This window comes from Pelobates fuscus, chromosome 7, assembly GCF_036172605.1.
Source record: "Pelobates fuscus isolate aPelFus1 chromosome 7, aPelFus1.pri, whole genome shotgun sequence".
In the NCBI taxonomy this organism is placed as follows: domain Eukaryota; kingdom Metazoa; phylum Chordata; class Amphibia; order Anura; family Pelobatidae; genus Pelobates; species Pelobates fuscus.
In genome coordinates this window covers 132973196-133000983 of record NC_086323.1, presented here as the reverse complement: position 1 = coordinate 133000983, position 27788 = coordinate 132973196, and the positions used below count along the sequence as shown (strand labels likewise).

Sequence of the window (27788 nt, the reverse complement as noted above, 5' to 3'; positions counted from 1 at the left end):
CACATGATGTAATTCCCTGTTGCCGTCAGTCACTATTAACCACGGAACCCCAAGTGGGTTCCTTCCCATTAGACAACCAGTAGAGTAGATCATTTGAGACCCAGAAGGCTATGTATTAATAATGTCTCCATCCTAGGCGGTATACACCTGATAAATGTATTTGAGTTTGAGAACAAAAATGGGAGTTACTTTTTTTATGCAAAATTTTGATTGTTATGTAGATACAGGGTGGCCAGAAATTGCATAGCACTACAGAAATTAAAAAAAAAAAAAGAAAAAAAAATGCTATAATTTAAGGATATTTTATAAAACATCACTTTTACAACATGTAATATCATTTTATGCTTTTTATACCCCTGATGCTGACCACTTATCATACAGGGTGAGTGATATATCCTGTAAATACATATGTTGTCAGCATTATAAGATAGGTGAGCTAACAATGTACAGGACATGTGAATTTTAAAAAGAAAGGTCTTCAGACTGAATGTATCAGCAAAGACTGAAATGAGATATTAGCCCTGTACAAACACCAGTCCATAGCATTGTGAGTGACATATCTAGCCTCAGAGAGTGAGGGAGAGAGAGACAGCTGCAGGCCCTGTGTGAGTGCAACCTAGCCGGCTGCCATCTCTCTGCGTGGGGGTGGTGGAGAGATGGCACTTGGCACTGCATGCCATTCTGAGGGAGCAGTCTGTGAACATGCTGCAGAATGAATAGATTCTGCTTTGCTCTGCAGAACAGCGAGTCCCGACACAGAAGAGAACAAGCAGAGCATAGTTTGCAGAGCAGCAGAGGGCTCAGCACTGGCAACGCAAAACACTAGCACTGCAGAACAACAATACATAATACAGAAAAAAATCAATCATGTATATCACGCTGGACACAGTAGGGAGTGCACAACTGCAACACTGCATAATGGGCTAATAGTGCAGAACACAAGCACTGCATAACACTACCCTGAGAGATGGCAATAGAAAACATTAGAATCACAGTTTGAAGGCTGGCAAAGCATCGTAGCAGTTGTATGAAGACACTCACACACAATGCATCCCCCCCAAAAAAACTTCACACTAGATATACAAAGCCATGCAAAATTCACAACTTATACACAAATGTCTAATCAGAAAACTAGGAATTGAGGAAACGGAGTATGTTCAAACAAAATAGCCAGTTTGGCTCATTTCCATCTGAATTCTACATACCCACAGTTAATTCTTTATAATCTGCAGTTTAGCTAATACATTGCTTACAGTACGCAGAATCCAGGATAAAAACCACAAACACTGCAGATACACGGCGCACACTGTCCTTTTATCATGTCCTGTTAAGGGTGCTTGTTCACACAAGGCCAAATTCCTCCATGTGTGCACAGAGACAGACATCTGGCAGCAAAGAGTCATTGCCATGCAAATCACGGCTCTGTCAGGGGGCATGCCTGAAGTAAACCCACACCTCAGCTGGCATTACAGAATCAATCACAGAATCAATACCCTCACCCCTCAATGATACCCAGAATCATTACAGAATCAATACCCTCACCCCTCACTAAAAAAAGGACAACAGGGATTGATGATTGCAGCCACAATGTATCTACATAACGATCTATCAACAACAAAAGTAGAGTTTAAACTCTGTTTCCCAAACAAAATAAATACATTATGGGGGGGTTATTTTGATTAATTTAGAATAAATTTAATTTATTTTGCTGGTGATTATTTTAAAATAATAGAACAATCTCAGAAGGTAATTTGTGAGAATCCTTTGAGTTAGATACAGTATCTGAGTAAGGGATTTACTGACTCCTTGGCCACCATTATTACCATATTACCGTTATTAACCTATTACCGACTCCATCATACTAAACTACAACGTGGGATGGGAGAGTAGTTTGGAATGGCTCCTATCTGCTTCATTAAACAATCACCCCACTGCACACAGACTGAGGAAGACAGAATGCCACTGCCTCAGACATTACCTGTTTAGGGCCAACTTCAGGTCTACTCATTGTTTGAGGACTTGGGATCTCCCAATGAAATAGAGACCAGTTGGGGTTAGTAATGTCCCAACACATTTTTGATAGGTGTGTGAAAAGGAGTGTAGTGTCTGATGATGGCACAGGTTAACGCCCAGTGCTAGTCATAACCTTTTGTTGTAGTATGCCAATCAATAGTCATTGAGCACTATGGAGTGGGCATCAATCTGTAGTGTGCATTTGTGGGCCCAACACCTGCTATTACACCAGCATGCACGGAAATTGAATCAGGTGGGAAAAGAGATCATTATTGGTCACTTCAACATTAAAAGAGATACCTGCAGTTTTAGTTACACTTGATGTATCTAGCCTTACTGGTCACGGTTTCTACAAAAACATGATATATAATTAATCTGGTCTTCAGAGGGACATACGCAACATTAGATGCAATATAGTAATACTTACAGTCCCTAATGCTTACTTATTTAGAGCAATTTGGAGCAAACATTCAAATGTGGAGCAATCGTCATGGAAACTAGACGGGTTTTCCTGCCAATTGCTCCAGTTTCAGAACACCCTCCCCCAGAACTAGCTCTTTATAACTAATCCTAATTGTGCTTAATGACATAAACACATACAAAATAACTAATGTAAGACTACGGGATCACTAACCTACCGTAACTCACTATGTATCTACTGTAGTACTCAAGGTCACTAACACTAAAAAAACATTTTTTGCACAAAATAACTACTGTAATACTCACTGTTACTAACTTAAAGCACAAGATAACTATCCTATTGCTCCAGGTGATTAACTCGGCATATAATATAACTTCCTCTATACTTACGATAACCAATATACTACACATGGTAATCTATCTCCTGAAACACTGGTAATCATAAATACACAGTGTATAAATGGGATGACTGTTCAAGAATGATAAGCTATGTAATACTTAGTGTCACTAGTGTAACACACAGGATTACTAGTGTATGACAGAATGGCTGTTGTTATATTCAGAGCTACCAGCTAAAGCATTACAGTATTAAATATTACAGTATTTAGCCAGTGCATAGCTTTACACCATAAACACTATACGCACAGGAGGAAAACGCGTACTTCAAATATGTTTACTTTATACATAAAATAATAAAACGCCAGGTATTAATCCAAACACTGGCTAAATACTGTAATAATCTTTGTTGATAAAGCAAAAGGCATAACTCAGATCTACTAATAGTAACCGCAGGAGATCCCTGATATTATGTGTGCGATAATATAATATGTTAATATTCAAAGGTACCAACACAGTCTATGGAACGTTTCGGGAAAAGTACAGCTTTGGCAATGCAATAACAACCATCTGATTGCAGGGAATAAGCTCAATAAGCATGTAGAATGATTACAGTTTACTAATATATTATTATTATTTTGACGCCAGTACGGTTTATCTGAAATACTAGTCAAACTTCAGAGAAAAACTAGCAGTGCCTGAATTGGTTACCGATATAAAGATTCCACTAGCTTACTAGTACGAGCCACTTCAGTCATTAGTTTATGGCTATTGATTCGTTAGTGATGCTGCACTTGATCCCTTATGCAATAACAAGATGTCACAGGGACAGGCCCCCCAGGGCCATATGTCTGCCGAGCACAATCACAAATAGAATCACACGGGGTCAATCGCTCATTACTAAAAACTCTGCTGATGATTGATCATCCCCCATTCCCTAAACACAAAGCAGTACACTAGGCTATCGTCAGTTAAAACAAGGGTGAAAAAGACTGCAGTTACGCAGGCTCCTGTGGACTACAATGCACATCATGCACAGTGCACAAAAGTAATTGAGAGGTGGCTAAGAGTGATGTGGATTACAGATTGTGATTGGGAAGGAAAGAAGCCGAGGGATACTGATTATTATAACTGATTCTCTCTCTTTGGACTGGATTCACTTCTTGTCCATTTCAAGATGATATCACTTACGTACACTATCCAATTCTAGGCTTGTGTACCTACGTAACAGCTTACTAAACTCATGGTGCCCATCCTGTGTCAGAATGTACCAATCCATCTGGCAACAAAAAAAAGTTTAAAAATAGAAAGTGAACGATAATATCCACTCTCATCACACAGAGAGCAAACACCTCCCAGTATAAAAAGATGCACTGTCTGTTAATATACAATATCAGTATACAAAGAGTATACAGAAGACTTCATACACCAAGAATATACTGAATGGTTTTAGGATACAAGCCGTATTTGCACAAGCATCAGCATATCACAACAAACACACAGGACTCAACATACCACAGCTAACACAAAGTATACAAATATACAGAGAAGGAATAGACAAGACTGAGATACTATACACACAGGCATATATAGACAGTGTATACAAAGAAAGCCTATGTATACAGACAGCATATACAACACAAAGCCTCTGTATACAGACAGCATATACAACGCAAAGCCTCGGTATACAGACAGCATATACAACGCAAAGCCTCTGTATACAGACAGTATATAGAACACAAAACCTCTGTATACAGACAGCATATACAACACAAAGACTATGTATACAGACAGTATAAAGAACACAAAACATCTGTATACAGACAGTATATACAACACAAAGACTCTGGATTTTATAGAAAACAAAGCCTCTGTATACAGACAGTATATAAAATACAAAGACTCTGTACACAGACAGTATATTCAATACAAAGACTCTGTACACAGACATTATATAGAACCAAAGCCTATATATACAGACAGTATATACAATACAAAGCCTCTATACAAAAAGAATATGTATGCTGACAGTATATACAATATGCTCTATATAGAACAATTTGTATATGCAGTATACAGCTAGGATTGTAAAAAGTACTCCAATACACTATAATGCCAATGTTCAGTATATACATAGGCTCGATGTCCAGTTAGCGCACACACACACAAAGCATAAAAAGGCGTGTACACAGCATATAAACAAAAAGATATTGTTCAGAATACAAGCAAAATATATATATACACGCACTAAACTCCTCACACAGGTAATTTCTACAAAGTACCAAGTAAAATAATAATAAAAACACATGCACAGTATATATTCTATACAGGCAATGCTTAGAATATACAGAACATAAACAGAACTATTTACAAATATATATTATACTCAAGAAACTGTAAATAAATAGGTTACAATGAGTTAACGGAAGGCACAGACGATATACAGTGCAAATTATACAGCCTGCATGTACTTAAATACAATTTATTCTTTATTTGTATGTGTTGCTAATATAGATAGATAGATAGATAGATAGATATTCCACACATGTATTCCCATATCACTTACTTACAGTCATATTATGTACAGCTCTATAGCTATACCCCACGTCCAGAATGAAAGCTCTATTGAAGGTGTCAGCAGCATCACTTACCTCTGTATGTGTTATAGCAGGGCCCCTCTCAATGCACTCCACCCTCATCACCCCCCATCACCAGCACAACCCTCTGCACTGCCTCTTCTGTCCGACTGACACTGACTTCCTCCTGCCCCTGGGGTAAGTCCAATGCTAGTCAGCTGATCACTGAGCCCTGATTGGCCGCTGCCAGGAGCTCCATCTGCACCAGGAACAATGGATGGGGGGAGGTAGTAGCATGTGTGGCCGGGAGGAGGGGTGGGAGGGACACAGAGCAAAGACTGGGAGAGGGACAGAGGGGGGCAGGTGTTCACTGTACTGACCAGTGTACATGGGAACTCCATCAAACACATGTGGGGGGGAGTTAATATATGCCAATGGATGTCAGTACCAGATTTATTCCTACAGAGAAACACAATTAACAAACAAAACAAAGAAATGTAAAAAAACTAAACAAAAAAAAACAACCCTAAACAAAACTAAATCAATTCTCAGGAATTCAAAAGGTAGGCTGTAGCATGCGGTTTTCTCCTTGCCATCTGTCTCTGTCTGTATCAGTATGCCAAAAAAAAGTGTATTTTCCTTTTGGAACAGCACTGCAGAATATGTTAGAGATATCTAAAGAACTTAACTGAAGGGATTCTGTTTGTTAAACACTGTACTGTAGTGAACTGTATGCGGATTTGCAATAATTTAGAGAAATAAAGGAGGGTTTATTCGCTAACTAACAAACTGTATTGGCTTAATTTTGCCATTCGGATTTCAATTTGCTACAATTCGGAGTTTAGTGGATAAGCCGGGTAGGCAAAAAAAAAAAAAATGCTGTTATGGAAAAATCCTTCAACTCAGCTGAAAGTCACAGCTTGTCTAATTTAGCCACATTTTTTGCAATTTGGATTTCTGTTCATCGCAATTCAGTGTTTTGTTTCAGTTTGACCCAAAACTCTAATTATATAAAATAGAAAATACTACAATAAAAAAACAAAAAAAAACAAGGGATTTGCAATTGAGACTAAAATAGCCAAGATGTGAGAGAGCTTATTTCACTGCAATAAAAGTATAAATCCATAATTAAGAAATATATATAATAATAATAAAATTGGGGTTGGGCATTGGTATTAACCAGACACATTTGGGTGTAAAAAAATTCTAATTAATAATTGTTCTCAGTATTTTTTTTGTGTGTTGCCACGTAAAAGGGAACCTATAGTCCTGAAATAACAATTGTTATTTTGGGGAATGTAGGTTCCGTTAGAGTTTTATCCACCGTCATGTCCTCAATGAAAATGACATAAACTTTACTCACCTTATTTCCAGCACCAGTGTTCTGACATCTTCCTGGACCCATCTTGCCACTTCTAATCACGTGGAATCAGCTGTTGAAGTGCTATTTCATGTACTCGGCAAGCGCGCAAGCACACACACCCTTATAAACTTATATATATATATATGTATGTGTATAATAACATCGGTTTCCATACTTTTTAAAAAAAATTATTCTTTATTTTTGTGTGCATAAAAAGAGGTACAACAGGCCCGCAGTGCCACGATAGCAGTAGCAGGCAAATCAAGGTATACAGTTTCATGACATAGGATTAGACTGCACAATTTTGTACAATAAGTAAACAGGGTAACGCAAGTCTTGTCCGAAAATATGTTAACATATTAACATATTAATATTTAAATTCAGCATTTTTATAATAAAAATAGGGATATCAATGTTTATTATTAGTATTAATAGTACATCGATCTGCAGGAGGTGTGTGCATGCGCAGTACATGAAATTGTGGTGAAACAGATGATTCTGCGTCCAGACTTCTGACAGGTCCAGGAAAATTACAGAGCACCGGAACTCCTCCACTGCAGCCTCCAGTTCCTCCTTTAATGATGTCAGCATCCAAGTTGACATAACACAGTCTCCTTCCTTCCATTGTACTCATAGAGAAACAATGAATTGGAACATGTCATGTGCAGCCAAATGGTGCACTCCTCCAATCAAATGCTGCTATCAGCAGCATTTAATTCCAGGACCGGGTTTTCAATCGGTTCTGGAGGAGAAAGCACCTCTAGTGGCTATCGGGTGTATTTTCTTCTAAATTGCAATGTTTTACATCGCAAGGTTAAAATGACAGGACCACTGCACCAAGACCACTTCATTGAGATAGTGGTCCTTTAACCTTCAAAATAAATGTATGTAACAAACAGTGGATACAAAAATTGTAATAAAAAAATACATTCATTAAAATAGAATTACCGTATATACTCGAGTATAAGTCAAGTTTTTCAGCACATTTTTTGTGCTGAAAAACCCCAACTCGACTTATACTCGAGTCAATTGTCTGTATTAAGGCAATTTGCATTGCCATAATACAGACAGGTGCTGTGTAGGAGGGGGTTACTTACCTCTCCTGCAGCTCCTGTCAGCTCCCTTCTCCTCCGTGCCGGTCCGGTCAGCTCCTATGTCAGCTCCCAGTGTAAGTCTCGCGAGAGCCGCGGGGTCATAGTGTGCCCGCGAGACTTACACTGGGACTTGCAGAGGGAGCTGACCAGATCGGCGCGGAGGAGAAGGGAGCTGACAGGAGTTGCAGGAGAGGTAAGTAAACGCTCTGCCAGCCCCCTCCTACACAGTGCACACCACTGGACCACCAGGGAGTGAGAGCCCCCCTCCCTGGCCAGCTAAGCAGGGAGGGGGGACGAAAAAAATAAAAATTTAAATAATATTGAAATAAAAAAAATATTAATAATATTTTAAAAAATAATACAATTAAAAAAATATATTAATAATATAACAAAAAAATTAATATTAAAATAATAATAATAAAAAAAAAATGCCCACCCCCCACCAAGGCTCTGCATCACACTCTGCATCTCACACACACACACTGCACTCATACACACACACACTGCACTCATACACACACACTGCACTCATACACACACTGCACTCATACACACACTGCTCTCATACACACACACTGCATTAATTGTATACACACACTGTAAATAAATATTTAATTAATATAATTTTTTAGGATCTAATTTTATTTAGAAATTTACCAGTAGCTGCTGCATTTCCCACCCTAGTCTTATACTCGAGTCAATACGTTTTCCCAGTTTTTTGGGTTAAATTAGGGGCCTCGGCTTATATTCGGGTCAGCTTATACTCGAGTATAAACGGTAAATAGCTCTTATTTTGAATATAGTTGTACAATTATGACATTAAATTATATCTTGCTATTTGACTAATGCATTACTACTAGCAGCAAACACACACACAAACACACACACTCTCTCTCTCTAAATAATAGTTACTTATTAATGTGAGTATTTTACACGTTATTAGTGCATGCCTCCTGATGTTTATTCAAAAGAAAATAGTATAGGCACTAAATAAGTTGGTACAAGAAATATGATTGAATACTGTCAGGGTTAATCACTTATTTACAAATTGTAGCAAATAAAATGCAAAAGGCAAAATTGAGGCTATAATTACTGATCCGGAAAATGACCCAACTCAGCAATATTCACAGCTTGGCTATTTAACCTCATCTTGGCATTCAGGTTTAATTGACTACATTTCAGTGTTTAGTAAATAACTCTGAAAGGAAGAAAAGTTGAGTTTATTAAATGAAGGAACACACAAATTGAAGCAACATACCAAGTACCATAATCACTACAACTAATATAGTATTGATAATACTAATAGTCAGAAATTGCTCACTATCACAAAAATAGTACATGTAAAAAGTACTACAAAATCAATATTATACTAGAGGGGATGCCTAGTACTGAGTCAGGATCAGTATTATAATAGAAAGTATATCTATGGTTATACTGATAATAACTATTCTTATAAACAAGCTACCGGTACGTTGTTAATATAATAAACATGAATGCTGGTATATAAAAAAAAAATAGACTTGAGGTTTTGTTTTCAAATGAAACCAAAGTTTGGGTGGTTAGCAATTTGTTTGCATTCTACAATGTGTTTGCCATATCAATATCTTATTAAACAAACAAAACAGGCAACAGATGAGCAGGCAAATAAGCAGCTTAGTTTGTCATAATGGACAAGAGGTGTGCCCAATTATTTGAAAAGATGATTGATGGACAAAAACATAATTGATACACTAACTTTGTTTCACTGATTTAGAATTATTTTACTGATTTGTGATATTTGTCTCATTTCTCAATAGAGACCGATGATTTAATTTGCATTGTGCTTCAGTGCCACTGCTTGTGCTTTGCAAATTGCAGAACGGTTTGTGGCAGTAAGTAAATGCTGCATTGAGTGTGGCAGTGTGGTAGTGTTGCAGACAGGGTACAGCATCATTATAGAATCAGTTTTGAAAGCCTTTTTTTATTTAAAGGAGCATTATAGTGCCAGGAAAACAAACCCATTTTCCTGGCACTATAGGGTTATTAGGTCTCCCCCCCTCCCTCACAGCCTGCCTCCCGCTGGGCTGAAAGATTTAAAACCCATTCAGCCACTTACCTTAATCCAGCGCCGGGCTCCCTTGGCGCTGGTGACCTCTCCTCCCCCTGCCGACGTCAGCTCCCAAGTGGAGCCGAATGAGCATGCGCGGCCAGAGCCGCGCGCGCTTTCAAACCGCCCATAAGAAAGCATTATTCAATGCTTTCCTATGGGGATCTGAACTTACGCTGCTTGAGTTCAATGCAATTTTCTCACTGAGAATTGCGGAAGTGGCCTCTAGTGACTGTCAGGGAAACAGTCACTAGAGGCTGGATTAACCCTACAATGTAAACATAGCAGTTTCTCTGAAACTGCTATGTTTACAGCTGCACGGTTAAAACTAGGGGACGTGGCACCCAGAGCTAAAGTGGTCTGGGTGCCTATAGTGGTCCTTTAACGATGTGCTGTGAAAATGTGCAGTGTGCTGTGTGCAATCTTATATTCAGACACAATAATGTTACAGTAGTAATAAATCCACCAAACTGCAACCCATTTTTTAAGACAAAAATCTTATTAGTCACATTTTTAGCTGTGGATTTTTTTCTTTAAAGCTGTGTGAATGTGTGTGTATGTGTTTATATCTAGATATATACACTATACACAGTAAAGAGGCGAATGAATGTAAGTGCATAATTTAATATCACAATAGTTTGCCTAAAGTACGAGATGCCCTATCTTGTATTTTCTCATACAAAATGTCTAGGTATCTCCTAGTTTACACTCACATGTACAATAATAATTTTGGTGAATATTGTTTTATGCAAAATAGTTCCAAGATAAATATGGGCTAATAAACAGTGCGGGAAAAGATCCTTGATGCTGGAAAAATAATATATACCAGCCAATCAGAAACCCTTTTGTCTCTGTTCGGGTGGAAGCTGTGGATGCTGCGTTGCAGGATAAGGTTGAGCCACACCCTCTTGTGGGCTGAAAAGTGTAGTTAGTCACACAGTGCCACCACCCTAGTTAATGGAGTTGTGTTATATATTTCTATTATGTCCGTCCAATTGAACGGTTTTGATGCCATGATGTAAGCATGGCCTCCACAAGACCTCTGAAGGTATCTTGTGGTATCTGGCACCAAGTCATTAGGAGCAGAACCTTTAAGTCCTGCAAGTTGTTTGGTGGGTCCTTAGTGGATCAGATTTGTTGTTCCACCACATCCCACAGATGCTTAATCAGATTGAGCTCTGGGGAATTTGGAGGCCAAGGCAGCACTTGTGCCTTTAACCATTTCTGAACATGCAGTGTGGCAGGGTGCATTATCCCACTGCAAGAGGCCACCTTCATCAGGGAACACCATTGCCATGAAGCAGTGTACATGGTCTGCAACAATCTCTAGGTAGGTCGTACTTGTCAATGTAATTTCTACATGAATGCCAGGACCCATGGTCGCAGAGCATAACACTGCCTCCGTTGGCCTGCCTTCTTCCCATAGTGCATTCTGCTGCCATCTCTTCCCCAGGTGAATGACGTACACACACCCAGCCATCCACTTGATCTAGAGCGAAACATGATTCATCAGACCAGGCAACCTTTTTCCATTGCTCCACAGTTTAGTTTTGACACTCACGTCCCCATTGAAGGGGATTTCTACATTGGACAGGTGTCATCACGGGCACTCTGACCAGGCTGCAGCTACGATGCACTGTGTGCCATGACACCTTTCTATCATGGTCAGCATCACATTTTCCAGGAATTCCAGCAGTAGCTCTTCTGTGTGATCAAACCAGTTGAGCTATCCTTCACTCTGCATGTCCATCAATGATCCTTGAGTGCCCATGATCCTGATGCTGGTTCACTGGTTGTTCTTCTTTGCACCACTTTTGGTAGGTACTAACCACTGCATACATTGTTACACTGTATTCCACTGCTATGGAACACTGCATAACACTTGCCATTTGGAGATGCTTTGACCTTGTTGTCTAGCCATCACTATTTGGCCCTTGTCAATGTCACTAAGGTCTTCCCACTTGCCCATTGTCCCTGCTTCCAACACATGAAATTCAAGAACTGACTGTCGACTTGCTGCCTAATATATCCCATCCCTTAGACAATATAATTCATGTTATTCCCTTCACCTGTCAGGTGTTTTAATGTGGTGGCTAATCAGTGTATAGATACATATATACACACATATACTAGTAATAATATAAATATTAGTATGGTAATCATAACTATTCATATGGAAATATTAATCGTTACCTAATACATTTCTGTTAGTTTACTCTATACACATTCATATCCACATTTCTTTCAATAATAAAAACTATTTTTTTTCCCCCCAGACGAAAGGACAGTCACTCACCATATAGAATTTATGTGTGGGAAAACTTTGAACGGGTGAGTGGGTTGTCAATTGCACATTCTTTACTTTCATGTTTTTTTAATCTCATTTTCAGATTAAAATTACTCCCGCTGCAGATCCCATTTTGTCATTAGTTTTGATGATGTTTGAATTTTTTTATACAAATATTACTATGTCAACTCACAATTGGCATTGTAAAAACGCGTGATATTGCTAGTCATTAGGCTAGGCAATATTTGAGCTGTTTTTGCATTGCTGTATATTAAGACATGCTTTTTTATGCCATTTTGGTGCATGTGAATCGTTTTTCGCAAAACTAATACGTGGACGAAGTCTGTTCAAACCAAAACGCCACATGGACAAAACTTGGTTTGTCTGAACCAAAATATATATTTATATCTATTTTTTGCAGTGCACACAAATTGTTCCATAATGTTTAAGATTAATATTATAATGAAATGGTGCCTACATGATTACTGCATATAATGTAAAGAGTACGGATTAATTCTTAGGACTACTATAGAGGCTCACGAACATAATACAGCATTTATTTACTTAAGTAGTTAGTAATTTAGAATAGGGTTGATTTACTATATACCAACTACAGTGAATGAAAAAAACAAACCGTCAAATGTATGTTAAAATAGCCAGACTGGGACTATAGCTGGTGTGGAAGGGTTTCCTAAATAACCACGTTTTATTTTTTGAAATTCTGCAATTCAGAGTTTAACAACTTGTCGTTTAGTGAATAAACCCTTATGTAACAGTCAATGTAATTATTTCTTGAATGTCCACATTATTTATATAGTGCCAACATATTCTGCAGGGCTGCATAATAGGAGAAGAACATTGAGATTGCAAACTCACGGGCTATCTAAAAACTCTTTGTATAAAAAAAGCTATATCTTTTTGTATTGTTCTGCTTATATGGTACTGGGTTCCCCCAAACCCCAATGGTACAGCGCTATGGAATAGGTTTGTGCTTTTTTAATGCCAGTAATAATAATAATAATAATAATAATTTTAACACAATATGTATGACATGCAAGAACTGTAGATGAAAATGGCCCTGCCCAAACAAGCTTACAATCAATAAGTTTAAACAACGCATACTTACATTTTATTTTATATATGCAAATATCCATTCTCTGTGGCTATACACCTGCCGGGTAAGGAGGCTGGGATAAATAATGGATAGGCTATTTTACAATACATAGCATGGGAGGATGGGGGGGGGGATGACAAAAGGAGTCCTTCCATAAACTGACAGTGTCCCAGAACCTTTTTCTCGCTGTATGAGAATTCTCAGGATAAGCAGAGCAATGCTCCTGTGTTTATTGTCTTTATAGGGTCAGGGAACATAGGTTAAAGGTCACAGACACCCTGCCTTTGTAATCTCCATCTGTCCTGCCAAGTAGTGATCCTTTCACTAATTTCAAATACTTTTCAAAAACTGACATTTTGTTACTGGTCATCCATTGGCTGGTTATGTACCAATGAACAAAGCTCTAAAATATTTTGAAGGCCTAGATTTAAAGAATCAAAAATAATCACTGTGCTATAAATATTGGTTTGTGTATTGCTTGCATTCTGTGGTTAGTAAAACACATTTTGCATTTTTTTTTCAGGCAGTCAAATATCATTAGATTGGGAACAGTTAGCTTAATTTCTAAAGACATGCCAAATTTAGCTTTCTGAAGGAGCAATATTAAATTTTCACTGTTTTGATGGTAGGCAATTTCGGTTATTGTATGTGACAGGTAAATTATAATTTACATACAGATATAACTGCATAGTTTAAATCTTCTTTTTCTCTGCTTTATATCTAACAAACTACTTAGCCTAAATTGCAGAAAATTGCTCATTCATGTCGTTTTCCATTGAGATTATTGGGTAATTCGGCAATCAACTCTGCATTTTATTTCTGCAAGATTTGGCAGTTCAGGATTATGCATTTGTAATGTAAGAGGGAAAAGTGCCAAAGCAACCCTACTGGATACTGGCAAATGGATGCTTGCATTTTGGTTCCTTCAAATTCAAAGACTTTAGCTAATATTTTCCATTGCGTCCCTTCAATTAAAAAAATGCAATTTTCAACCTCTGTGAAATAAAATTCCCACCTGTGAATGTTGTAAATAATATACAAATTCCCTTGATTTCTGGCATTTCTCTAGTAAATTTTGAAGTTGCCCATCGGCAAATTGCTAACCTGTTTTTCAATTACAGAGATACACAGATACTGTGGACTAGAGTTGACCCCATTTTAATGCACCATGCAAGCAATGCATTAAAAAATACCTAAAACCATAAAATTGATGCTTTAGGCAACATTACAACTTCAGTTTATTGAAGTGGATATGTAGCTGGGATACTGTTTCTGAATCACAATTGATATTCCCCTTTCTCTGGAACCCAGTTGATACCTCTTTACTCTCAACTCTATTTGATATCCCCAACTCTTCTGAAAGCTAATAAATATCTCCTTGCTCTGAACACCAGATGATATCCTCCTTCTTCTGAACACCAGTTGATGCCCCCTTCTTCTGGACCCATCAGTGATTTAAGTGCATAAAGTGAGCTGTGAGCTGTTTAGCAATTTGACATATGTGACTATTAATGATGACAGAGCGATTACAAGACACAATTCACTAAAGAAACGTTTACCCCTCATATGTGCTTTCAAATGTGCCAAGTGCTTTCTCTATAATGGGTTCTGGAAGGACCACTGGTGGTAGCAAGTGGTACTCCGATCATCAGACATTTAAAAATATATATTCATTTCATTTGGGGGTGACCCCAAGAAATTAGCATCCCCTCTGATTGTAATATATACATGGATACAGTTATGTTGTGTATGAGTATGAGTATGGTTCTGCACCTCTTCCATAACAGTGAAAAAAATGTATGAATTTGAGTGTGGGGAAAACAAGGATGAGTATACATCAATTGGGGGAATTAGTGAAACGGAAATATTACATGGTGGGCAGATTAAAAAAACAACACATGAAGATGAATGCTATAATGGGAAATATAAACTTGGGAGCAAGGTATTGATTTGTGACAGTGAAATTGGGCCTGGGGAATGTCATATGAGTGTAATCGAAGACAGAACATTAGTTAGAAGTAGTGAAGGGAGGATAACCAACTTTGGGGGCAGAGAAATATACTGTATCATTTGGATCAGTATATTGGGATTATCAACTGAACTTTAGATGAGTGGAAAATGTCAAATAGAAGGGTTTCATAGTTACACAGAGACATGCGTCCATCAAGTTCAGCCTTTCTCACATTTGATTTGAAGGCAAAAAACCCAGTCTGAAGCTCTTCCAATTGGTCAACAAACTAGGAAAAAATTCCTTCTTGACCCAAGAATGGCAGTCAGATATCTCCTCGGATCAAGAAGCTATTAACCCACTAATTAAAAATTATATTTCTGTATATACGTATATACGTTTTTGCAAATATGTATCTAATTGCGGTTTAAACATCTGTATGGACTCTGATAAAACCACTTCTTTAGGCACAGAATTCCACATCCTTATTGTTCTTACTGTAAAGAACCTTATGGTATAGGGTGATGTGAACTGGGTTCTTGGGAACGGAATATCTATGATCATCATCAGAAAAGCCACAAATTCTTTTCCGTTTCATGTACAGTGAAAACATGGGAGCTACCTTTCAAATCACAGAGTTTATTTGGCTGCATGGTTGTTCTCCAAAATCTTGTTGTTACTATACTATATGTAGTATAAATTGCTTAGCCGAAAAAAAAAGTATTAATCTATTTGCATTATCGTTTTTAAATGTATTCATGGAAACATATTTTCAGGTAGTTTTAAATCCGCTGTAACAGGTTACTTTTACAAAATGATGGCAGGCTTTTTAGTACATATTTCTTAGTTTTTCTTTATCAGACTACCAGCTGTCTCTGCCTGCCCTCTTCCATTCTCTCACACTAACAGTCCTCTCTCCTTTCTGTTCACACAAACCTTCTGTTAAGATGTCACTAAGCTCCCAATTCACTTTCTAAGGCTATCTTCTAATGCAGCATGCCAAGTCAGGCAATCAACACATGTCTCTTAGATTTGAGATTGTCAGCTCATGGGAACAAGATTTTTCATTAGAAAAGTTATCTGGTAAATAGCAAACATCTAAGCATTATTACATACAGAGGAAAAGTTACATATTCTGTTTGATTATGTCTAAATTCACGCAAAGAGCTTTTGTATTTTGTATCTTTATTCTATTTGCATATGAGCTTGAAGTTTATTCACTAAAAAAGGGAAATTGTGGGAGCTGCAAATTTCAAGATAAAACAGTTGATTCTGAACATTCTTCATTTCGGGTATTCTATCAGCTTGGCTGTTGTGGATAAATAAATAAATAAATAGATAAATACAACTCCGTCATCAATTTTCCGTAGTCCTCAGTTCAGTGATTAAATCCTTCGATTTTTTGATTTTTTAGATAAAGCTTTGGTTTTATTTGCAAGAACATGAAAATAAACTGACGCAAATAGATTTAAATATTTCATTGTTTTATTCTTTACCTTTACAGGATTCCCTGTGAGACATTTACAAATTTGCGGCAAATTGCTGTGACGTGCACTCTATTGATGTAACTGTATTAACATTTTGCACTTAATCACAACATCTTCAAAATTGTTGCCCATATGTTATTCACACACAAACTGAACACTGTTGGTGCCACTGCACTGATAGTTATTAAAGGGACACCATAGGCACCCAGACCACATCATCTCATTAAAGTGGTCTTGGTGTAGTGTCCCTTTTCCCTTAAAGGAACACAGTAGTGCCAAGCATGCAAACATATATTCCAGACACTATAGTGTTTGACTAACTATTTACGTCCCCCCTAAAGTTTTTACTCACTTTTTTTTACTCGTCACACCGGTCTTGCCGCGGCTGGCCCCTCCTGGCCTCGCCTCAATGGCTGAGTTCGTCAATCCGTTTGACCTCGTCAAATGACACTGGACATCTTTACACTGTGCATGAGGAAGTCCACCGTCTAAAAAAATCTCCATAAGAAGGTCTAATGCATGCACGGGTAAGTGTAAAAAAAGACTTTATTTCCAACAGGGGAGGGATAGTATTCAGAACAATATAGTTTTCCTTTAACCAAAAATGTTTATCCATATTATAAATGATTGTACTCATTTAACTGCAACTCCAGCTGCACTCCTGAGCTTTAGGCGGCTGGTATAGATGCCCAGGATGGGTCAGTTGTAGATATAAAACAAGTTGAGTTTTCTTATCCTTCTTTTATTTTTTTTCTGTCCCCTTCCTATATTTTTTCAGTATGTAGACCTGATTTTTAGTATATGTTAATAGATTTATCTAGTGCCATTTGTGAATGTACAGATTAATAAACCGCACTTTTCATGGAATTTCTGATAGTGTATGGGATAACGTTTACTGATCAAGTAAAGTGTGGTGACCTTATGTAATTTAGTCTTGTATTATACCCCAGTAAATATTTCAATAATCTTTAATACAAAAACAATAATAATAATAAAAATGTTTTTTGACATATGTACACATTATTCATATAAATTCATTGGCATATACATAGAAATATGAATTTTATATAATACCTTGGGAAATGGAAATATTACTTTATAAAAACAGGAGGATGTTAAATGCACTGAGAAATTCACATTTATGTTTTATAAATGAATGCACTTTATATCTCATTGCTGCTTTTATTAGGTTGCTAGAGGTGTTATATGATGTAACAACTGTGATTGAACATAAAGATGTGCATAATTGAAAGAAAAGTTCAAGCGTTCTTCAAATGGCTATCCACACATCATAAAATAGTTTGACAAAAAATATATCAGTGAATAGAACAGGTCCGCTATTTCTGAGCTGTAGTCAGATGACTCTCTAACATATCTGTCCTCTCCTGATCTCTTGTCGTACCTTCTGACTCGTGTCTCTGACAGCCTCTCTGCTATTTCCAACTGGTTGGCTTCTCATTTTCTTAAACTCAACTTGTCCAAAACAAAGCTTCTCGTCTTTCTTCCCTGAAGTGTTGCTACTCCTGTGTCTGTCTCCTTCCAAGTCAATGGTGCTACCATCAACTTTACCTTGCAGGCTCGCTGCCTAGGTGTTTGCTTTGACTCCGACAGTCACTTGCTAAATCCTGCCATTTCTATCTCAGAAACATAACTCGCATCTGCCCCATCTAAGACCAGATGCGTTCAAGGTATAGGTCCATGCCGCTATCATCTCTTGCCTTGACTACTGTAACCAGCTGGGTCTTATGTGTCCCCAGCTGGCCCTGTTACTTTATATAATGTATGTGGCTGTGAATCTCATCTTCCTGTCTTCCCGCACCATGGCTCGCCCCTCTGTCAGTTCTTACACTGGCTTCCTGTGAAATATAAAATATAGGGCTCCATTTAATATCCTGGTGCTTTCTTGCAAATTTCTAAAAAACTTTGCTCCTATCTACCTATCATCACTGATACACAAGTATGTCCTGTACAGGGCCCTACACTCTGACGAAGGTCTGCGACTATTACCTCTTTCTAGTTGTATGTCTGATGCCTGCCTTTAAGACTTCTCTAGAGCTTCGCCTCCCTTGCCTGTTCCGTTAGAAGTTCACCCAGTCTCAGTTCCTTCAAAAGATCAATAAAAACTCACTTTTTTTTTAGGAAAGCTTATCAATTAAACTGTTAATAGCTTAACTTCCCTGAACCTTGGTAACCCACCCTGCCTCCTCTCCTGAAACTGTGTCATCCAAAAAAACTAACCCTTCACTGTAAACTATTCTAGCAACCTACTCTTTCTGTACATAAAATGCATTCTACCCTTACCCCACTTCCTCTAGAATGTAAGAATATCAAAGTTCCCAAAATATGTGAATGACTCTTGATGCAAATGAAACAATCCAATGTGTTTTTCCTTCCCATGTTCTATTTTTCTTTTAAAGATGGAATTAGCACACCAATTGCATTGTACTGTATATTGCTCCATTGGTGTGTTGCACTGTTGCACCAGTACATTGCACATTTGCATAGTCAAATATACATTATGGCCTTTGTTAATTAATACAACATGGTCCATAACAGTGGGACTGACCACAAACCTCGTCTGATGGGTTATTTCATCAAGGTAGGATCTAAGTCAGTGGCAATGACGCATGGATTTCATCAAATGATGCACTACATCACGCAAGCCAGTAGTTATAGCTTCTATAAGTGCACATGTCCCACAATCAGAGACACACTGGTTGTGTTGGTGATGCAAGGATGTCATTGTAAATCTTGGCCTCGGCAGTCTACCTTGCACAAACTGCCTTTGTCTTCAATATTGACAAATAAGGTCGTGCTACTCTCTACTATTTTCCTAAATTTCCAAACATTGATTGCATGTATCATTCAGGAACTTTGACTCTTGGACCAACCCTAGAACTTTCTTGATCATATTCAAACTCACTGGTGAGTGGTGTCATTTCCAGTGTGTGCAGTCAACCGCGCATCACACTCTTCCAAACTATATCCTTATATATACAGCTCATCCAGAATCGTGACCGACGGTGCTTTATATATAAATTTTAATAGTTCTTGGCACACAGCTGGTACAATAAAATTAATGGTTTGCAGCAACATATACAGGGACTATTGTACCGGCAGTTTTCTGTGATCTTGGAATTTCTCACATAAATTATAAAAGAACATTTCAGATGAAACTGAGGGATGTTTTCTCTTAACCAAATGAATAAAGACAGACACTTCAATAGAAGAGAAATTGTAAATGGAAAGATTGCAGGTTCTATATAAAAAGCCTAGTTTTCAAGGACATTATGTCTAAGAAATCGCTCACGCATGTTATGCAAGAAGCTATTGAATTTTTCATTATACAAGACTTACCAGATTTCCAAGGCCAGTCCTTAGTCAAGGCAACCTGTGTCAGTCTCCTGTATGTATTGTTTTTTTGTTTAAATCAGTGTTTGTTTTTAAAGGTTTAACAAACAGAATTGCACAAAACGAGAGCAATATTCACCTTATGACAAGGGCAGATACATACTATAGCATGCTTTTAATACATGACATAAAGGGAAGCTGTCACTTGTTAACCTTTTTCTATTGATGCTCTGTTTTAAAAAAAAAAAAAAAAAGTATAGTAATGGGAACAGGGGGTGACTGGCCCACGACCTTGGTTTGGTGGACAGTGTGCCAGTACTAGAGCTCAGCCATTTAGCACTGATGTGCTTTTCCTTTCCTATTTTCTTCCTCTGTTCTCACGTCTTGTTAGATCCTGTTGATCGGTTCCAGTAAGGGGTTAGGGCTAAATAATGAGAACCGCTTCTTCACCGTCATGACAAAGTCCTCCTATGAACGGCTAGATTTGGCAATACTGCTGCGGCCATTTCTCCATCACATACACTGACTGACCATGCATGGTACACCATTTTCTCTAAAAGTCACTCTTGATCCTCTGTTACTTTCCTCTGACCCTCTCTAATGCATACACATCTCTCTGCCTCCATTTTGGAAACACAATTTTTTTTGAACCTCCAAAAGATGCTAATCTTGTTTATACAAAGCATGCTTGGTAAAGGAATTAGTGAAGAGCCCATGAGACTCTTGAAGCGGAGAGACACGTTGTATCCGACCGCCAATACAAATTATAATAAATATTGCATCTTCCCTTCCTGCCAAGATACATTATAGTTTTAAAGCTGGCATAGTATTTGGGCTCTTATCTGCTCCCTCAGCCTCTCTCTTTGGAATATGTTTTATTTAGAGAGAGCCGGATGTCGGTTGGCAGGAGACAAATGTCTAAGCTCCTATTTATCAAGATTACAATCTTCCTGGCCCGTTCAGGTGTTGGAACTGTGTGCTTGATGACCTTAAGCAGAAATGGCAATTTATTGTGGAGAGCTTTTGATTCTGTTGGATACATAATACCTTAAAAATATATTATTTTACCATGTGTGTTTGTGTCAGTGTGTGTAACTGAGTGTGTATATGTGCCAGTGTGTGTATCTCTATGTGTGCCAGTGTGTGTATCTCTGTGTGTGTGTATGTGCCAGTTTGTGTATCTCTTTGTGTGTGCTAGCGTTTGTATCTATGTGTCAGTGTGTGTACTTGTGTGTCAAGGTGTTTGGATGTGTCAAGGTTTGTGCACACACACACACACTTTGCACATAGTTACATAATATAGATAACAGTAATCAACACATTCTTATACATTGTAAGTAATTAATCAATCAATTAAAAAACAAACTTTAGCTTAAGAAAGCAGTTTTGTGTATAGACTATGCCCATGTAGTCTCAATTATCTGAGTTATCACTTTGTTTATGTAGCTCTAGGCACACCTCCCTGCATGCGACTTACACAGCCTTCCTAAACACTTCCTGTAAAGAGTCATCTAATGTTTACACTTATTTTATTGTAAATTCTGTTTAATTTAGAATTTCTTATTATCTCCTGCTCTGTTAATAGCTTGCTAAACCTTGCAGGAGCCTCCTGCATGTAATTAAAGGGAAACTCCAGTGCCAGAAAAACGATCTGTTTTTCTGGCACTGGAGGGTCCCTCTCCCTCCCACCCCCAATCCCCGGTTACTGAAGGGGTGAAAACCCCTTCAGTCACTTACCTGTGACAGCGGCGATGTCCCTCGCCACTGTCTTCGCCTCCGCGACGCTCCTCCCAGTGATTGCGTCGGCCGGTGGGTGAGACTGATCTCGCCCACCGGCCGAGGAGACGTAATGCGCATGCGCGGAAATGCCGCGCATGCGCATTACGTCTCCCCATAGGAAAGCATTGAAAAATCATTTCAATGCTTTCCTATGGGGTTTTGAGCGACGCTGGAGGTCCTCACACAGCGTGAGGACGTCCAGCGACGCTCTAGCACAGGTTTCCTGTGCTAGAACCCAGGAAGTGACCTCTAGTGGCTGTCTAGTAGACAGCCACTAGAGGTGGAGTTAACCCTGCAAGGTAATTATTGCAGTTTATGAAAAACTGCAATAATTACACTTGCAGGGTTAAGGGTAGTGGGAGTTGGCACCCAGACCACTCCAATGAGCAGAAGTGGTCTGGGTGCCTGGAGTGTCCCTTTAAAGCTCAATTTACAGAGCAAGAGATAACAATTTTCAAATTAAGTTATATTTGATTGAAAATGAAACCATTTTGTTTCCAAGCAGGTTGTATCAGTCACAGCCAGGAGATGTGTGGCTAGGGCTGCATTAACAGAAAGAAAAGTGATTTAACTACTGAATGGCAGAAAACTGAGCAGTAATACTTCAGGGGTATGATCTATTCACTAAAACTGCTTCATTAAGCTAAAGTTGGTTTGGTGACTATAGTGTCCCTTTAATAAAAATAAGATGAATGAATTAAAACCCTCCCCAGTATCACTGTGATGTAATCTACCCATTGCACTTATCTTGTGTGTGCTTATAAAATCCTTAAAGGAATTCCAAGATCACTAACTCCCACAATAAAAAACCTTCACTGATATTTACTTTTTTTCTTAATAGCAAAATGTATTATAGCTTAGTTGGATGGATAATATTAATTTTGATGGGAATATAGTTTTATAATATAATATTAATTTTGATGGCAATATAGTTATAATGTGAACAGAAAATATTAGTATGCATGTCACTTTAAGTGGACGTTCCTTGATTAAATGGTATGTGAAGCAAAGAGGCATAAGGGCCCCTCAACAGAGTTTGCAGTGAGACTCCTGCATTTATTGTTATTGCCAGCAGTTCTGCTGAATGATTTCTTGCAATAGGACTAATCTCCAGCAGCCAAGCCCATCAGAACAGCACAGAACATTTGTTAAGTGCTGACACATTTATCAGAGCATTACAGTGAGAAATGAAGAAAGTACAGTTAATTAGTTGACTACCTTCTGAAGAGCAAATTTTACATCTAATAATATCAAAATAAGCCTGCTTTACTGAACAATAACTTAAGGCAGCTATGAATGAGTTCTCATGAAAATGCCCCAAATTGTCTAGTTAATCATGCAGTAGGTAACTGCCACAATGTTACGGATGCCTACTTTCTCTGACTGGCACCGGGGGAACTCGCTACAGGACTTCGCCAAACAGAAAAAGGGGTATTTTGTTTTCTCACATCTCTCACCAAAGAACTAGGGATGAAAAATATGGGCCAGCACATCTTCCCATGGTAGGGAGCCGAACATTGGTGGGGGACGGGACACTAGGTAAACCCTTATGGGGTGAGTGGTCAGATTATTGGGTGAGAAGTGAAGAGTTAGAACATGATGACCCAGAAAGGTCTTAGTCTGCCTCACAGAGTGAGCTCAGAACCCCCAGATGTGCTTAAGAGGAGAAGCAATGGACATCTTACTCAAATCAACTTTAGGTTATATGGAAATGCCATCTCCCGCTGAATCGCTTATTCTTTCTGAAAGGATTTAGTGGGACTCTAAAAAGTTTTGAGTATATGCACGAAGTACTTAAAACACTGATGGACTGAGGGTATACTCTCAGTGGGGGGAGATCTGAATGTACTTTGAAGAGGACTCCACAGCACATAAAACACAACTAGCAACACAAGGAATTTCCAAGCTGCTCACACTGCTCCGGAGATACCAGCTAGTATATTGCTGGAGAGCCCTACACCCCACAGACAGGGATTATACTTATTATTCAATAGCACACGGCTCCTATGAGAGACTTGATTATTTTCTCATTCCACTCATACACTTGTCTATTCTAAAATCGAGAATAATCAAGCCAATGACCTGGTCGGATCGCAGTCTTATCACATTAGAAGGCTCCTCTACCTTTCACAGACCCAGGCAATGCAATTGGCAATTAAATGAGTCACTTCTCAGCAACCCTGTAGTAGCCCAGAAGGTTGGATACACATTTCAAACCTACTTTGAACAGAACTCCACACCAGAGACTTCCCCGACAATTGTATGGGAAGCCCATAAAGATATAATGAGAGGCACATTTCTTTCTCTCACAACAGCAAGGAAACAAAGCCATAGGGAGATATTGGCCAGCTTGTACAGGTAGATCACAGAGACTGAGCACCTGCATGAGATATCCTTGGATGGGGCAACAAGCCAACAATTAATAATACTCAGAGGCAAAATGGCGGGTGCCCTAACGCCAGAGATAAAGGGATCATTCCTCCACTACTGCCATCTGTTCTATGATCAGGAAAACCAGCTATGCATATCCACTATCATGGACTCCCAAAACAGACACCATCACTTGCCAAAAGACATAGCCAATACTTAAATAAATTCTACAGTGAGTTATTCCACCTCCAGATGGAAGAGAGAAGTACGACCAAAAGGCCAAGATCAGACAATATCTGGTGTAATCCTTAAACAAAAAGTTTCCGGCAGAGAAAATTTAAGAAATGGAAGCCCCCATCACATTAAATAAGCCCCTACAGGAAAATCCTGGCCCCAGATGGGTTCCCCCTCCAGTACTATAAGATTTGTACTCAGACACTACTATCTACACTGGGAGAAGCATTAAATGTAATGCTGAACAGACAGTTACATCCACCTCAATTTGCGGTAGCTAATATCACACATCCCAAAGGAAGGCCAAAATAGAGAATGCATTGCCAGTTACAGATTGATCTTGCTATTAAATGTTCACGTTAGAACTGTTTTCTAAGATCTTAGCAATATGTGTATTGCCATACCTTCCAGTCATCATGCATCCAGAACAGTCGTGGTTCATTCCTAGCAGAGAAGCCACAGGGCACGCAAATCTGGGGTGCTGGTCCTTCTCCTGCTGCCATACTCCTTACTAATGTTCCCTAAGTTAAGAGCAGGACTGACCCTACCTGATCTGGCCACTTCTGCCCACCTATTGGTGGAGGGCAAGGATGGTGGTCTGGCATCACACAGGCACAATGTACTTTTTATCGACCGACTGAAATGCCATGCTCCCCTTGTGGGATCATCCAGCTTTTCTCGCAAGTAACAGAGGAATACTGAAACTACTTTTCCTGGAAACAACACAACCCGAGGGGAAAATCCACTCCCTAGGAACTAACTGCACCCTACAAGAAAACAAACACAGGAATGCATGTTCTGGGTGTGCCCCCAATTCCCATTTTTTCTGTGTAGAATCCAGACCAGATTGGGCTGTGCATGCCACCCATCGACTATAGGTTCCCCCTTTGGAGTTGACCACAGGGAAGTATAAATTGAGGAGAGTCTATGGAAGCAGTTGAAGCTGTAAGTTTTGCAAGTTAGCATGTAAATCTGTTACAATTGTAGGACCCACCGATATTGGGGTACTGTGATTTAGTGGTGGGCTTAACACAATATGGCCATACGGTGTTACTAAATTTTCATATTTGTTTGCTAAGATAGGGGATTTTAAGTAGCCTTATAAAATGTAGAACTGTATTTTTGTTTTTGTGTGCGCTGTTCCTTTAACTGTATTTTGTATAGATTTTGGTCTTTTCTGCAGCACCACTACTTAGGAATTCATGTTCCGAGTATGCACCCAATTCCCATTTTTATTGCTAAGGTAAAGTAAGGGTTAATGCTGGATAAGGGATAGTGTAAGGTAAAGGTTAGGGGTAAGGTTAGTGTAAGGTTAGGGTTGTCAATAGGATTAGCGTTAACTAGCCTGAAACACGAAAAATTTATTTAGATCTCAGACATATGATACATTTATCAGGACTGATCAAGAAAACTATTTTAAGTTATTTTTCATTAGTTGCACTTAAGGTGCAAAAAATTATTTGAAGAAAAACAGTAAAAAAATATTAGTTTTTTTTCAAAATTTCCCCCCATTTTTAATGTTTTTCATACCTAGTGTGTAGGTATACATATAGGATATTAAAAGAAAGCATTTCTGTGCACATAAAGAGAACCCCTTAAATAACAGTACCCATAGCACACAGTCTAGGTTTTGTTTTGGTTTAGAAGTTGGACAATTCCCTCCATCCTTAAGGAGTTAATGTTTATTTTTGTGTGTCTGTTTTGATTGTGACAGGTTTGTGAACGTGTGTTTGAGGCTGGATCTGACAGTGCCTGAGGAAGTGTCTGAGAGTGTCTGTCTTTGCCTGTGAGAATATCTGACTGAATCTGTAAATGTATCTGTAAGAGTGTTGGTAAGCTTGGTAAGCTTTGAGAATTTCCCTTTTAGTATTAAATAATAATAAATAAATATTGAGGGGCAAGTGGGCATTGGGTTGACCTCTCATAGGCATTGCATGGGACATCTGGAACCTTGAAACCATTGCTGCTTGTGTGGGCACTGCTAAGAGGTATGCATCGACCTAGAATGCATTTGACAGAGCATCAGGAAAAAAATTACAAAAAACACATGAGCCTTAGGTTTAACCAGTATAATCTTTAAAGATACAACTTAAGTATACTACTATACATGGTTGTGAGCTTTTTATTTACAGTAAAAATAATAATAAATTTTTTTTTTCTTTTTAATAAACAAAACCAAGCATGCCCTCTTAATATTGATGAAGCGTATCGATTGTGTGAAGTGAGAGAAGTTAAAGTGGAGGCCACGTTAACCCATCCATATTATAGGTCATCTGTCTCCTGTGATAGGGTGGGATTAAGAGGAGAATGAGGTGGGGATAATCCTTATGTTGCCTGAGGTGGGAAAGTCTATCTTGAGTGGGATGAGGGGGTGGTGGGAGCAGGTGCATGGAGAGGACTCTTTGTTTTTGATGTTTATGCTGTTCACACAGACTCCAGGAGAGCAGAGGCTAACCCTATCTGGATCCTCATGCCATATTCATGAGGGTCTGACGGGTGGCATGTGGACGCCAGCTGTACACGAAAAGACAACAGAGGAGGAGACTACATCTGATTAAACCTTGATGTGTCAAAAATGGGGAGAAAACGCTCTTCTTTATTTTTACAAAGAAGACAATAATCGGACAGACACAAAGGGGGAGTGGAGGAGGGACAATGATATCATGTATCTCAGACTTTCCCACTAGTTAGACCCTTTGAGTGCCAAAAAAGAGATGTGCCATGTCACAGCAATGACAGTCTATTCTGCTTAAATCAGAGCTGGGAATGGTTACATTTTTTTGAATGAAATGATTGCAATGGTTTAATTTTTTTTCCCAACAATTTGGTAAAAGTGACGATTTTGTGTGTGCACCCATAGGCATGTACAGACAGAACATTGAATTATTGTGTCATGTATGCTTTTGTTTTTCACAAACCTAAAAAAACAAAAAACAATTAAGAGTGAAATACTAAATGTTTGCTCGGGCATCTATTAAGATAAAGTCAATTTTCAGGATCTTTTTTTTAATTCTTTATTTTTGGTGCAAATAGAATTAACAAACATTCCTGTGGTGCCACGACAGCAGGCACAGGTGGAATAATGCATACAAAGTCATGACGGTATACAGTTGCACATTTTTTGTTATGAAATAGTTGGTATACATACCAGTGGGCGTTGCGAGTAGAATAGTTACATCGGCAATTTTAGTAAAGAGTGATTAAAATATAAATTATATTCTTTGCCGTGAAAATAATAACATGCTTGGGGACCTAGGCTAAGAATACTTCGAACAAATATATCTCAAAACTTTCCTAGGAACAATCTGATTGAACAATATAACTGAGGTT

At 38.5% G+C, this 27788-nt stretch overlaps 1 protein-coding gene across 2 annotated transcripts in view; it reads right to left on the bottom strand.

Annotated features, from left to right (window-relative positions):
• The window catches only part of LRRN1 (leucine rich repeat neuronal 1), a 51230-nt gene that overhangs the window by 5769 nt on the left and 17673 nt on the right, over window positions 1-27788 (bottom strand). The window contains exon 1 of one of the 2 annotated variants that reach the window (XM_063426656.1): window positions 5421-5615. The exons of the other annotated variant lie outside the window; for it this stretch is intronic. The gene's annotated coding sequence lies outside the window, so the exon portion shown is untranslated. Of the gene's footprint in view, window positions 1-5420; window positions 5616-27788 lie in introns of those variants that run through there. 2 annotated transcript variants of the gene reach the window in all.